Here is a 14,860-nt window from a genome sequence, read left to right as displayed (position 1 = left end):
GAAGTTGCCAGTAGGCTATGTACTCAAGACAAAAGGTTTTATAGAGATAGGGTGATGCAGTGGTTACTGGCCATGTGTAAGATGAAGCAACTTTACCCTCAGAAAGAGAAGAGAATGCAACTACCAGGCAGGAGGTGCTACAAGGAAAAGAAAAACAAAAGTGGAGAAAAAGCAGCCCTTGCTCTTGTCCTTTTGCAGCCACAGTTTTTCAGCTTTCCTCAGATTTTCTCATAGAACTTCTGAAAATGCACATCTCCTTGTTTGTTTGGAGCTGGTTTTAGAGAATGTCTGTCCCTTGAAACCTCAAAACACAGAACAAGATGTATTCAGTATCGCATCCAAGTCAGAACTAATCTCTCAATTGAGGACTTTGCTCCATTCATTCCATCTTACTGGCATGCTTCTCTGAGGATCAGTGCATACTGAAGTTCAGTGTTGGTGCTTGTCTTTGTACCTCTTCTACTATAATAGGAGAGACAAGTTACTCAGACATAGACAGTAGAAAACTGCCTGGTAAAATGGGTACGTCAGTGTGCTGAGATAGGCTTGGGATTGTGTTTATAACCTAACAAGCTAATTGGAAGCCTCAAATATCCTACTGATAGAGGTGGCTGACTTATAATTTGAGGACAGGAATATAGGGAGATGACACAGCCCAAAGGAATATCATTTTGAGTGGAGGAAGGTTTGTTCTCTTAGGCAAAAAGCATAAGGTAGCATCGATGAAGTCAGGATTTGAACTCTGACTCTTGTCATTTTCTGTCTGCATGGCCTTGAACAAGATACTTGATGACTCTGAGTCTCAATTGTATTTATAAAATTCTGATAATGGTAACTTTTTCCACAGAGTGATGATAATTAAGTAAAATAACGTATGCAAAATATCTGCATCATATTTTGAGACCAAAGGAAAGATTTAGTGTCTTCATCATTGTAGCTTATGCCTGTCAAAAGCTCATCATGTGTGCTTTTAAAATATTTTTTATATAGGGGACACTCAGGATATTTAGTGAGAATATGCTCTATCTCACAAATCATTTCTGAGAGCTGGTTTGGTGGCAAATTTTAATGCATCCATTTTACGGATAAGAAAGCCGTTTCTCAGAATAAATGAAACTCAAACTCAGAAGCTACATACTTGAAAATGAATCTATAGGGAGTTTGGGGGAAATATGATATTCCTTCTCAAGTTTATTAGAGGGACTTGTGATTATTGCAAGCCAGAACCACTGATAGACTATTTAATTGCATGGCTATGAGATCTGATAAAGTACTTGTTTATTGTTTTTCTTTTGGCGGAAGCCTCAAATATTAAACAATAAATTTCCTATGAGGATATCCTTAAATGGTCATCATTATGCAATTTCAAAAACTGAATTCATGTCTATCTACTTTAAAAAGGCATTAGGTTGTGATCGTCACTAATACTTTAAGCTTATCATGACCATTTTTGATATTAATCTATTATATGCTAATCCTTCATCTGCTACTCTTAGCAGTTGAATCCTTCCTTAAGATCTCACCCACTTCATTTGTGAAGACAGATGGAAGATAATTACCAAATGTTTATTTTTTCGCTCTCTATATCCTAAATTTCATTGTCATGCTTAAAGACCCAAATTGCCCTTGACACTTATCTCTGTGCACGTGAGAACTAACAGATGAAACCGTGTGTGTGTTTGTGTGTGTGTGTGTGTGTGTGTGTATGTGTGTGTGTGTATGTATTTAATGGGATGCTCATTAGTTATTATTTCTTCTGCCTTTCTTACCTGCTGTAGTCCCTTTCTATAATCTGACTAATTTCTCCTGGGACAGAAAAATCATAGAGAATTAACAATAGCAGAATTCAAAGAAACACAAGCTAAAGAAGGACATAAGGGAAGGCACACAGCAAGACACATTTACAAATGCCATATGTGTTTGATTTGTGGCAATAATGTGGAGAAACTTAATGATACTTCCCCAAAGTAAGTAGACTATGGGACATTATGGCACATCGGCATACAGTGAAAAAGATTGACTATGTAATAAGGTAATTCCATCTACAAAATAACTGGGAAATAACTGGATGAGAAAGAATCAAGTTTAGTCCAAGGAACATATATTACTCTCAGAGAAACCAGACTAGAATGTTTTTAAATAAGGAAAGGTGTGGATAAGATAAGTTGAATGTTACCTGAGTCTGGAGAAAAAAAATGTGTGGGTTGAAGGAAGACAAATCATCTGCATATACCCAAGAAAGGAGAACCCAGGGATGAAGGTCTTACAGTGTGTTTTCATCATGGTACTCTGGCCAAAGAGTACTCTGACTGGAATTCTCTTCTGAAACTCACTCCACAGTATTATTGGCTGTTACTCTGGACCATAAATTGTGTCGGGGCCAGGGCCAGTACAGAGGAAGACAGATAAGCTCTCTGCCTCCATCCTTGCCTTTGTGTTAGCAAAGCCTTTTTCTCCTCAGCACTTAACATCATCTAACATAGCATTATGTTCATATTTACTTTCTTCATTCTGTGTCTTCCCTGCAATAAAATGCATATGTTATGAAGAAGGTAGGGATTTGTGTCCAATAGTATCAGTTCACTGCTCTGTCTTCATTATCTAATATAGTACCTGGCAAACAAGGTAATGCTCAGCTAATTTTGTGAATAAATAGAACATAGAACACAGAGATAAACAAGTAAGGAAACAAACCTATACAATTTAGAAAGCTATAAAGAAGAGAAATAAAACATCCATTGAATCCTTCCCTCTACCTGCAAAAGACACTTAGGACAATTCTCCTTTTGGTACGTATCCTTCCCTCCACAAAAAAGTCAATGTATTAATCTGTGCCTGCTATTTCACAAGTCTGTCTTTTCCATATTATAGCTTATATTGATCCCATAGTATTCTATTGTTTGGCTTATGTCATATATTTAAGCAACCCTCTATTAATAAACATTTAACTTGTTTCTATTACTTTGAATTATAGACAGTGCTATGTTGAGCCTTTGTAAACAAGTAACGTACTTGTCTGATTTTATTTTTAGAATTAATTCCTAAAAGCAAATTCACTAAGTTAAAAAGTGTGTATATTTACATTTTGATATGTATTTTTAAATCATCCTCTAGGAGGGGCGCCTGGGTGGCTTAGTCGGTTAAGCGTCCGACTTTCGCTTAGGTCATGATCTCACGTTCGTGGGTTCGAGCCCCGCGTCAGGCTCTGTGCTGACTGCCAGCTCAGAGCCTGGAGCCTGTTTCAGTCTGTGACTCCCTCTCTCTGACCCTTCCCTGCTCACGCTGTCTCTCTCTCTCTCTCCTAGAAATAAAAAAAAAAAATGTTTAAAAAAAAATCATCCTCTAGGAATATACAATTCATATTTCTAACACCAGAGAAAGAAACATCCATTTCTCTTTACACCCTTTCTCTAACTCCTGGTATTATTCTTTTTTATGTTTGCCAAACTGATGAGAAAAATCTGTACTTATCATGACCTTGATTTACATTTCTTTGATTTCTGTTAAGGTTTTTTTTGTTTTGTTTTGTTTTTAATTTTTTAAAAAACATTTATTTATTTTTGAGAGAGAATGAGTGGGGGAGGGCAGAGAGAGAGGGAGACACAGAATCTAAAGCAGGCTTCAGACTCTGCGTTGTCAGCTCAGATGCAGGGCTCGAACTCACAAATCTCGAGATCATGACCTGAACCGAAGTTGGCCACTTAACCAACTGAGCCAATAGGCGCCCTAAGGTTAGATGCATTTGTATATGCATTGTAGCCATTTGTATTTGTGTGTTTATGCATGTGTGTTTCTTGTGCTTGTCTTTTGCTCATTCTTCTATTGTATTAGAACAATATTTTTAAACATTTAAACACTTCATAAATATTTAATTAGAAATCTAATAATTTTTCCACTTTGGCCCATGTTTAAAAATTCAGTATGGAAGGCCTAAAAGTGTAGGATCTTTATTTCCATAGGTAATGAAAAGTACAAACACCCATTGATACAGTAAGGCAGAATCCCATTAGTCATTTGATAGTCATAGTGTTAGTTCCTAATAATTACTGAATTCTAACTTCAAATATCAACTTCAATATAGCCTTGTCTGTTTGGTGCATCATACTAAGATGTGACAATGAGGTCATAGTGACACTGAAATAACAGGAATATGCTGGAGTAAAATTAAGGACTAGCTCATGTAAATAGACAGCATTTGGGTTATCATTTCTTCAAGGATGCTGAAGCCAAGCCACTAAGCCACTACACTCCTCAAACATTCTGGATATGCTTGGGAGTTTGTGTGTTGCCAGTTACGCCTACCAACTGCCAGGGCAGAAAAGATTCAGTCTCTTTCAAACTGCAGTTTTTTGGCAATTTGGAGCAGGGGCAGTGAAACTCATTTATGCTGGTCCCATGTGGCTCTGTGTCTGGTATAGATTGTTCAGATCTCTTGGTCCCACCAGAAAACCTATAAGCTTGATGCTAAGTTGCCTCCTGTGGGTCATTTTGGCTCATAGCATTTTATTCAACCTGCCGTCCTTCTCCTTCTGTCCTTAGAGAAATATATGAAAAGGCCCTCTTGAAGGATGTACACAATCCCTAAATACCCAAGCAACATCAAAATCTTGCTATAAAAAGCATTATCCTTTTTCCATATACCTCCTCTCTAAGTAGAGTAAAAAGATGAGCAATAAACCATGGCTGACAGCTTACAAGTTTCTCTTTTGTCAAAACCATAAAGGAAAAAACTTTAGAGCTGAAATTATCCTCCTTTTCTTCTCCTACTATGTGTTTCTCTTCCATGTATGTGTCATCCATCTCAAGCCCCGAGTCCTGTCACTACAGGGACACTTGTTTTCATCTGCACAACTAACATTCCCTGGGATATGGACATGGAGGCTACTCTCACTTTCTGGAAATGGTATTCATACTTTTCTCCAAAACGTACATTTCCAAACGTGACTAGATTTGTATGTGGACTTTCCAAATAGAAATTGACCAAAATGTACTAAAAATTTTTAAATTCTGCTGGCAGATGACTAATAGGATTTTTTGGATGCCTTTAATAAATTGGATCTCAGAGACACCCTCTTTTAAATGTGGCCAAAGAGTCACAGCCCACACAATTTCTTCTTTTAATTTTTAAATGTTTATTTACTGTGAGAGATAAAGACAGAGTGTGAATGGGAAGGGGCAGAGAGAGAGAGGGAGACACAGAATCCGAAGCAGACTCCAGGCTCTGAGCTGTCAGCACAGAACCTGATGTGGGGCTCGAACTAAAAACTGTGTGATCGTGACCCAAGTTGAAGTCAGGTGCTTAACCAACTGAGCCACTGAAGCACCCCACATCCCACACAATATCATCCTAGAATTTAAAAAGTAAAAGATTGGTTTTATGTTTTTCATTTATGAATTCAAATTTCAACATATTTAGGGTAAACATAAATATGGCCAACTTTTTTCAAAATTGTATACATTATATATAAAATATATGTAAGTTATCTATATCTTGGAATTTAAAAGTAGACATATGTGCTTATTTATTATTTAATTTACTTAACAAATTAATAAAGCCAACACAAAAGTGGGCTCTTCAGCTTCTTATTCTATTTATTTTATGTTCATCCTCCCCAATTTTACCTTTCCTTCCCTGAGAAAATAAAGCTCTTTAGGATTTTAGTTGTCATCATTTCAAGATCATGCAGGCATCTATTCCAAAGCTATTATTAAAATTGCTGAAGATGTCCTCTAGCATCCTCTAGCAGATTCAAAGACTCATTTCCCTTTCCTGTAGACACTTGTTCCTTATTTGGAAGCACTTAATAATAAACAAAGCAGGAAGCAGCAATCACAGCCCCCTCTCTGAAATGGCTGAACAGTATTCAATCTGGCGGCAAGAAAATAAATAAATAAAATTAGGCTGGTGATGAGACACCACTTCCATATACACTCAGGAAGTGGAGAAAGGCCATCCACTCTGGGACTTTTTAACAAGGCACATATTAATGTGTCTTTCCATCTAAAAGGAAGGGTTAACCTCACTTAAGTAAACAGTACTGCAATAGGGAGGTGCAGCCTAAAAAATGCCATCCCTGGTTCCACCTGATGGTTGGATGTCTTCATGGTGGCTGGGGCAGTGAGGGGAGTCTCTCAAACATTACAGCAGCTAGACTCAGAAAGTTCTTTCTGAGGTTCCTAGCCAGTGTCTATGCCAGGCCTGTCTCTCCATCACTGCCACTGGGCCTGGACTCACCTTCTAAGTCCTTCTGAAGATGTCCTCCTGCTTCTTTGACATTTCTGGCTCAGGTTTTTTCTCTTTCACAAAGCATTCCCTGGAGGCATGACCTTGGAAGAGTGGCATTTAGAGCCAGAGAGTACCATTGTTTCCTCTGCTGTGTACTTGTCTGTGGCCTTAGGCAAGTAACCTGCAACCTTTAAAAATGGCTAAGATTACTACCCATATTTCAGGGTTGTTGTACCGATTGTAAAGTATTATTAAAAGCTAACTACTTAAGTTAATAATGAATATGTGTGGTTCATTGCATTATTCTGCTTTTGTGTATGTTTGAACATTTTCATAATAAAAAGCCTTTTTATTATGAAATAATAATTTCATAGCAGCTATGCACATAGCAGATAATCCCTTCCTTCCCATTCAATCTTCTCTCTCTTTCTTACCCTCTGAGCTTTCATGGTTAGTCATTCCAACCTTCAGGTAGGTGTTCCTCAGGTAGGGAGTGACTGAAAGAGAAATCACTGAGTAGGAAGCTCAGGACCGCTGCATTGCCCTCAAGTGCTCCTAGGTGAGGACCCCAAGGAATACCTAGCAAGGCAGACACCATCAGGCAAAGGAGTTCTTCTTATAAAGCTCAAGGCTCTAAATGTAGACCCCAGTAAAGGCCAGGGACCTGGCCCCCTGTGGTATCTGCAGGGCTCTTTCCTTGTAGGCCAGAGGCAAAACTAAAACCTCAGCCAGCTAACTAACTTCTTGGGTCTTTCCTTCGGGTTCAAATCCTAATTTTGAATATGTCGATACTTCCACTCTGATGATGAAGAAAAATGAAATGAAGGGATCTAAGAGGGAAAGAGAAATTTTCCTTAGGGCCTAGAGTGAAATTCTGCTCAGCTGTTCACTCTTGGCTGCTGCAGAGATGGCCCCTTGGCCCTGACAGGGGACAGTGCCTCGCTTTCTCAGGGGCCAGGCTCTCAAGAAACAAGCCATAAAATGGAGGAGTGTGGAAGCCATGAGGAGCAAATGAGAGAGCCCCTCAAGAGAGTCTGAGTTTAATTCCCTCCTTTCCTCATTCCTCTTGGAGGCAACTGAGACTATGTTCTAATTCTTGTCACCTTCTTCCTGAGAGGAGGCAACACCTCAGGTGATGGCATTGGGAGGAACCTTGAATTCATTCCAGAAGAAATGGAAGCTTAGGATAAACCCATGTATTTTCTTTCTGTTGGAAACCAAAGTGTTTCCTTCTTCAGAAGGAGGAAACGTATAGGTAGATTAGAAGGACCAGTGTGACAGGGTATGTAGCCTTGTAATAATGAGTCTGGCTCCATCTTTTGATGTTTGACTGTAAACAGCTTTTACCTCTGCTTTCCTATACCTCTTCCCTTTCTGTCCCATACCTGGGCAAGCTGACATCGGTGGAAGATTCAGGCCGTGTAACCCCCTAGCCTCCGATGGGAATTCTCACCCTGATCCCATCCCCAACCATTGTAAAACCCCCAGCAGGCCTCCTTTTCTGCTCTCAAATGATTTTCAGACCATTTTGGGAGATATTTACTGCTCTTGCAGAGAAGTCTCAAATATATAAATAATAAACCTTTTACACCCTTGTGTGTGTGTGTGTGTGTGTGTGTGTGTATGTGTGTGTGTAGTATCATTAGTTTCAATATCTATATCAAATTCATAACACTCCATCCTGTTTTTCCAAAGAGTTACTTCCATAGGAATAAAAGGAAAGAAAGAATATAGCATTAGCCATTTTTGAGTGGTGGGATTATGAGAGATTTATTTTTCAATTATTTTTCTTATTTTACTTTTCTGTAAAGGTACAAATTAGTAAATTATATGACTTTCCAGGCCATACTGTTATGACTATTCAATTCTTCTCAACACTCAACTCTTACGTGAAAGCAGCCATAGAGAATACTAAACAAATAGGTGTGGCTGTGTTCCAATAAAACTTTATTTATAAATACAGGTGGGGGACCATATTTACCCTGCAGATCATAGTCTGTCAACCCCTGCTTTAAACTGTTTCTACAATAAAGTCTAATACCTATATGATTAAGAAGTTGAGACACCCTCCTAGTCTTAATTAAGACCTGGTGATTGGCTTTTGTGCGGGTGATAAAAGGAGACAATAAGAGGAGGTTTCTTAAGGCAGCTGCTTACTTCTACAGAGGAGAGTCTTAGAGTCTAAGATTGTCCTACCCTTCCCCATGAGATGCTGCTATACTGACCCCTGACCCTGAAGAGACTAATAACTGCTACAGTATCACACCTAATAATCTAGAATGAAAATACACATTCTAAAAGGAATCAATTGATCCCACTCTCTAGTAGCAGTGAAATAACTCTGAGAATCTTGGAGAAAGCTTCTGATAAATTCAACATGGTATCATTGAATGATAGTGACTTAGTTTCCCTTTTCATTTGGTTTAGGCTTTCCTGATTTGTTTCTTCTGACAGGGCTGGGACCCTTTAGGAGAATGAGATGGGGCTAAGCAGCTCCAGAAAATTCTCCCTTCTGTCCAGCTACTCAGGGGAATTCCCACCACAGTTCATATTTCACTGGGGAAAAAATACTGACTAGACTTCCAAAATGCCACTTTGGCCTTGGCCACATTCGCAGGCCCCCTACTGTCCTTTCTAACGTGAGTCTCTGTAATCAGCAGGTTTGCTGTGAAGGAAATACCAAGTGTGGCAAAAATTGTCTTCCTATTGGGAGAGCAGTGGGAGAGCAGGTGCTTGAATGTGGGAATGTCAGAGCTCAGAGTGAAGGCAATTATTCTCCCCCCATATAGCTCAGCATCGAGAAGAAATTAGTAAGGAAAAGGCAGGCAGCTGCTCTGCCCCGAGTGTCATGGGCAGCTGCAATGAGAGTGTGTCCTCTACACCTGGGCACATGTAAGCTGTGCTGGCACAAGCAGGCCTTATGGGCCAGTGCCCAGGGTCCTGAGATTCACTGCAGAGAGAGGCCTGTGCCAGGAAGGAGCTGGAAGGGTATTGATCATTTCTGGACTCCTTGCAGGAGCTGGAGGTGAAACCAGGATCACTTGATCTCACCCCCTCCCCCTTTTTAGCACTGAATAAATATCCTTTTAATAGTTACATACACAAATATACAACTATGTTGAGCTTCAATTAGCAACTCTTCTTTTTTCTCTTTTTCACTGGCTTTTTACTTGGTGCTTTCTATTGTTTTGCACAGATGGTTTGTGTTCTTATTTTCTTTGGATTCTTGTCTGGTTCTAAAATGATCATTTCTTCTTCTTCGCTGTCTGAGAATACTATAGGGACATCTTGACTTTCAACATTGGAGACTTCTCCAGTGTCCATTTTTATACTATCAAGAATGATAGCTTCATCACTGCCACCTTCATCATCCTCTTCCTTCTCAGAGTCTTCAAGATCACCCCAGGAGTTTTCTATTCCCTCTCCAATTTGGGCACTTCCAGGAGTCCAAAGCACAGGTTTAGAAACAACTTCTGAAGCAGATTCAGCCTCAGCAATAATTTCTTCTGCTTTCTCTTCCACATCAGAGATATCGATAGGGGCCTTTTCCATTTTAAATGCTGTGATTCTTTGCTTTGTCATAGACTCTGCAAAGCCAAACTTGCCACCTTCTTTCCTAACTTTTTGGTCATTCTCCAAAGCCTTCTGTATTAGCTTTGTATTTTCCAATACTTTCACACCAGCTATTTTACTACATCTCACTACTTGATCTTTCAGCAGCATTATCCCACCACTGGATTGGATAGTACAAATCTCTCGATGCTTGTTCATGGCAATTACCAGCAAGGCATCCATTACACATTCTTCCCATTCATTGGGATCCAGCAATAAATATGTACCTTGCTGGAAGAAACCAAAACTGACACAAATGGACATATGGTGGATGCTTAACGGTACAGGATCACGCTCTTCAGGTGTATACAAGGTTACCTCATCTCCCTGGATAGAGACATCAGGTCTTCAGAAGTGACACAGGCTACAATTGTAGCAATGCTGGCAGCATCAATAATATTCCCATCATGATTTAATAAATGTAGGTGTACATGTATTTGCCCAACCTTTTCACCAGCAACAACACAGAGAGATTCAGTGTTGAATTTCTTCAACATCTTTCCAAGAGTTGATTCATCTTCACCAAGAGATGTGACTGCCTGCCAGGTTCAAAAGCTGGAGCAGCCATCTGAAAGAGTTCAGGGTTAAAAAAAAGAATACCTTCTGTTGCCCTATTGAGTTTTGGAGAAACAAGTTCACAGGAAACCTGTCTAAGATGTTAAACATCTTCCCTAGCAAGGACATTTTTTTTTTTTTTCAAAATCAAAATTGACTCATAAGGATAATATTATATCCCCTTAACACCTTGATATTCTTTCTTCTAGGCTCAATTTTTGTCCATACCAAGTGAAAAAAAATCATTGGTGGTCTATTTCACTTCCAATTAGCAAAGCCCAAAAGATGGCGTCCCAAACAGCTTATTAAGTGAAAATGGAAAAGATTTTAATAAAATGACCTCCACCTAGGTTTCCCTCAGGGACAGCCAGGCTATTAATGTAGGCTGCCCAGGAGCATACACGGTCAGACCCAGGGAGCCCTGGTAATCAGGAGGGTTTAAGTGCCTCTTGGAATATTCCTGTGTGAAAACTCCACATTCTCCTCTGCCCTCTGCATTAAGCAGCATAGAATGGGTTAAAAGGTTCTAACAGAAGCTTGAGAGAAGGGACATTATATTGGCCAGAGGAAATGGGGATTGTTTAAAAAATTTTTTTAATGTTTATTTTTGAAGAGGGAGGTGTTATGAGGGAAGAAGAGAGAGGATCCAAAGCAGGCTCCTTGCTATCAGCAGAGAGCCGAATGTTGGGCTCAAGCCCACAGATTGTGAGATCATGACCTGAGCTGAAGTTGAATGCTCAACTGATGAGCCACCCAGGCCCCAGAAAATGGGGATTTTTTAATGGAGGCACTAGGCCATTTCTATGTGGCCAAGCAATCCTATGCTAGATTTTAGGTTTCCAGAACTCATTTGTGTCAAAGGCAAAGGTGAGAACTCCACTCAGGCCTACAGGATTCAGTTCCTAAGTATTAGTGACTGAAGTAGCTTAGCCCAACACCACGTAAAGCCCTGAGTGATTTAGCACAACATACATTTTTGTCATATTTACAAAAGTCCAGTGCAGATGTTCCTGTCAGGAGGGAGGCTGTACACAACACGGTCATTCAGGGATCAAGGTTCCTTCTCCCTCATGGTTCTGCTTCTTCTAGGGCCTTAAAGTTTTCCCTAGTCATTGGAAGGTGGGGAACAAAGCAAGGGGAAGACATATCTACTTCTTATCCACTCAGACCCAAAAAGGGCACACATTACTTCTGGTCACATTCCATTCATGAAAATAAGTTGCACAGTGACACCTACATGCCAGGCCACTGTGACATTCAATTCCTGGCTGGGCAGCGTCTTCCCAGCAACAAGCTGACACTGTAGGCCTGGGTGGCCACCTGGCTTTGGGCATTCTTGTAGTCATTCATACCCTCCCAGAACTGCTTGCTGATCCTGCCGCTCACATACAAAATGACTAATCCTGAGGTGCAAATTCATTTTGCTCCACCATTGCCCCTCTACTCTCAGAGGTCCCTCAGGTAAAGTTCTGCAGATGTCTCTGCAGAACTAACTATAGTGTGGATGTCAGGGGATTCTCAGTAGGAAAGCCATGCTGGCTGCTTTGACACAAGCTGATGGTGATAGAGAAGTTACCTGTGTGAGTGGTGTGGTCTGACAACACGAGGGATGTGACTGTCAAGTGGGAGGGCAGTTTAAGATGGCTTGGTGAACGGAGCTCTGTTCAGAGTCATTGCTCTGGGTGAGACTACCAGAAATTTCTGTTTCTTTGCACCAAGCATGCCTGATAAGGTAAACATTGTAAAAAGAAACTGTAACACTTTGGATGTCAGTTGTGCTAAGTCAATTCCCAGTTCCTTCTGACCCATTTTATTTTTTTAAATTAATTTATTTATTTTGAGAAAGAGCATGAATGGGGGAGGATCAGAGAGAGAAAGAAAGAGAGAGAGAATCCCAAACAGGCTTCACACTCTCAGCCTAGAGCCTGATCGGATGCAGGGCTTGAACTCATGAACTGTCAGATCATGACCTAAGCTGAAATCAAGAGTTGGACACTAACTCAACTCGGGCACCCAGGTGCCCCTCTTCTGATCCATTTTAATACAACTCTTCTGATAAGTTTATCTTTTCTTATTCCCTTCTTGGGAAATTTTATCCAGAGTCTATATATTACCTAGGTATTTAAAATTTGTCTTGGATTTTTTTCCATCTATACTGTCCTTGCTTCTCAGAAAAATCCTGTGGGATAGGAAGTATACAGAGAGCTTGAACGATGACACAGGGTATCTGATATCACATGGCCAGTCCACAGTCACCCAGATGTCCCAAATGTCCCTAATGTTCCCAGGTGCCCCCAAATGCCCTCTCAGGATCTAAATTTAGCAAGACTAGACTACCTGTCTCATTTCTTTTATAGTCCATCTTACCCAAAGAAATCCTGACTGAAAGATCTGGACACCAAGTAATGGGCCATCCATCTGCCTCCTACAAGACCTTCAACAAAAATGGGTCACAAAAGTTTTCTTTAAACCTGTGTGTTTAGAAATATAGCCTAACTTAACATATTTATATCAGTGTAGAACAGATTTTCACAAATCACCATACTCATCGTATTCCAAATCCTTGTAAGACACCTCAGCACCTCATTACAGATGGGGGCACTGAGCACATGCTGCAGAGTACTAGGCCCAGTAATGGGAAGGAATCTCTACTCTCTATTCAAAAGCTGAAGTTCCAATACATGCTTTCCCTAGGGGGAATTGAAGAGTTTTTGCTTCTAGTATGCTGCCTATGTGGCCTTTGTTACTCTGCTTCTCTAGACTCAAGTGGGTGAGAGACAGATTATACCAGATGTTCAGAGCACAGACTGAAGCTAGTTCGCTTAGGCTCAAATTCCGGTCTCTGCTACATACAAGGCCTCTCATGTTGGAGAAAGTACAGTAAAACCTTGGATTGAGAGTAATTTCTTCTGTGAGTGTTCCATAAGATGAGCAAACATTTTTAATAAACTTTAACTTGATACACAAGTGATGTCTGGCAACAGGAGATGTTATGTGATGCCAAATGTCATGTGATCACAACTGAGCCAGTGATTGTTGAAATTTGCTTTGATATACAAGTGCGTTGGATTATGAGCATGTTTTGGGAGCAAATTATGCTTGCAAACCAAGGTTTCACTTAACTTTCCATTCATCACTTCCTCATCTGTAAAATGGGGATGATAGCCTGTGTTACAGGGCTGTTGTGAGAATTAAATGTGTTGATAATATAAAGCACTTTCCACCATGCCTGGCATATAATTAGTTCAACACAATCATTTGCTATTTAGTAATGCATGCTATTTGTCAGATCTGGTTTACCAACCAGTGGTGGGCAATCAGCCAGGCTGTCAGGGAATTCTTTCTTAGCCATGTATGCTTTCCAAAATCCACATCCTCATTTAGATTTACCTCTCTCCAAGGAGAAGAGGAGTAACCAGGAGAAGAAACTGTGTTAGCAGGCTGCTTTGCCTACTGACTGCTGGCTTGCTCCAACACTGATCCTTTAGTTTTCATTTAACTTATTGTTCAACTCAGCTTACTTTGAGAGCTTGGAAGTATTAAACCAAACGGGATGCTATGTCAAGAGTGTTAAATGAGGAATGCCCTAGCTGATCCAGGACATACGTGTATGGCCTCTGTAATTACTGTGGATTTGAGGTTGGGTTATTTGGTTTGCTGCTGGCCTATGGCAATAACTACTAGGCCCTTGTACGTATTGTTGATTCTGTTCAACATCCTTGTGAAATAGATTTTATTATTTTCCCCATCTTACAGATGAGGCAATGGAGGCTTACTGATGTGCTAAAATTACGCCAGTAGTGATCAGCTGCAGTTTTTCTCTTCCACCATGTCATATTCCCCTTATTCCCAGAGACCTCCCAGTTTCTGAACATCTTTAACCACTCTGGCAACCATTTAGCTGAACTGTCTGGTCTGCATGCTTTCAAAATTCCCATTGCTCCTCTGGTATCTGGTTTGTGCCCATGACAAGACATAAAATTAACTTCTAAAATTATTAAAATAGATGTGTGCATTATCTTTTTTCTGGGCCACAATACAGAGAAAAAATGGTTTTTGGAAAAAGCAAACTTAAACTTTGGCTCTGTCATTCATTGGCTGTGAGATCTGGCTCAAGTCGCTTGCATTCTTTTTATCACAGATCTTACATCTGTGTGTGCTCTTGGAATTGTGAGTATTTTCTTATCTGCAAACTGGGAATAATAACACTTGCCTAGTTGTAATGGTTAAATGAGATTACAGGGAGAAAGAGCTTAGTTAGCCAACAGTTAATGCTAAAAATAGCAATGATTATTATTTTTTTAATTATTACCATAAGCCTAGAAGAATGATCTTTGAGATAGATGAACAAATGGCTAAGCATTATATAATAAAACCAGGAGGACCTAAACAAAGCGTTCTATGCCTTCCTGTCTATAAATGTACACTATACTTGCACAAGTATGCAAGTATGAAAAGATGCATATA

At 39.9% G+C, this 14,860-nt stretch overlaps 1 pseudogene; it reads right to left on the bottom strand.

Annotated features, from left to right (window-relative positions):
* Positions 1-9,355: 9,355 nt before the first annotated feature.
* On the bottom strand, positions 9,356-14,331 carry LOC144231795 (exosome complex component RRP45 pseudogene; annotated as a pseudogene).
* Between the last annotated feature and the right edge of the window lie 529 nt (positions 14,332-14,860).

The sequence above is a fragment of the Crocuta crocuta genome, unplaced genomic scaffold (genome assembly GCF_008692635.1).
Source record: "Crocuta crocuta isolate KB4526 unplaced genomic scaffold, BGI_CrCroc_1.0 scaffold102, whole genome shotgun sequence".
NCBI classification, from domain to species: Eukaryota; Metazoa; Chordata; class Mammalia; order Carnivora; family Hyaenidae; genus Crocuta; species Crocuta crocuta.
The sequence above is the reverse complement of the archived record's forward strand: the minus strand, read 5'-3'. Positions and strand labels throughout refer to the sequence as shown.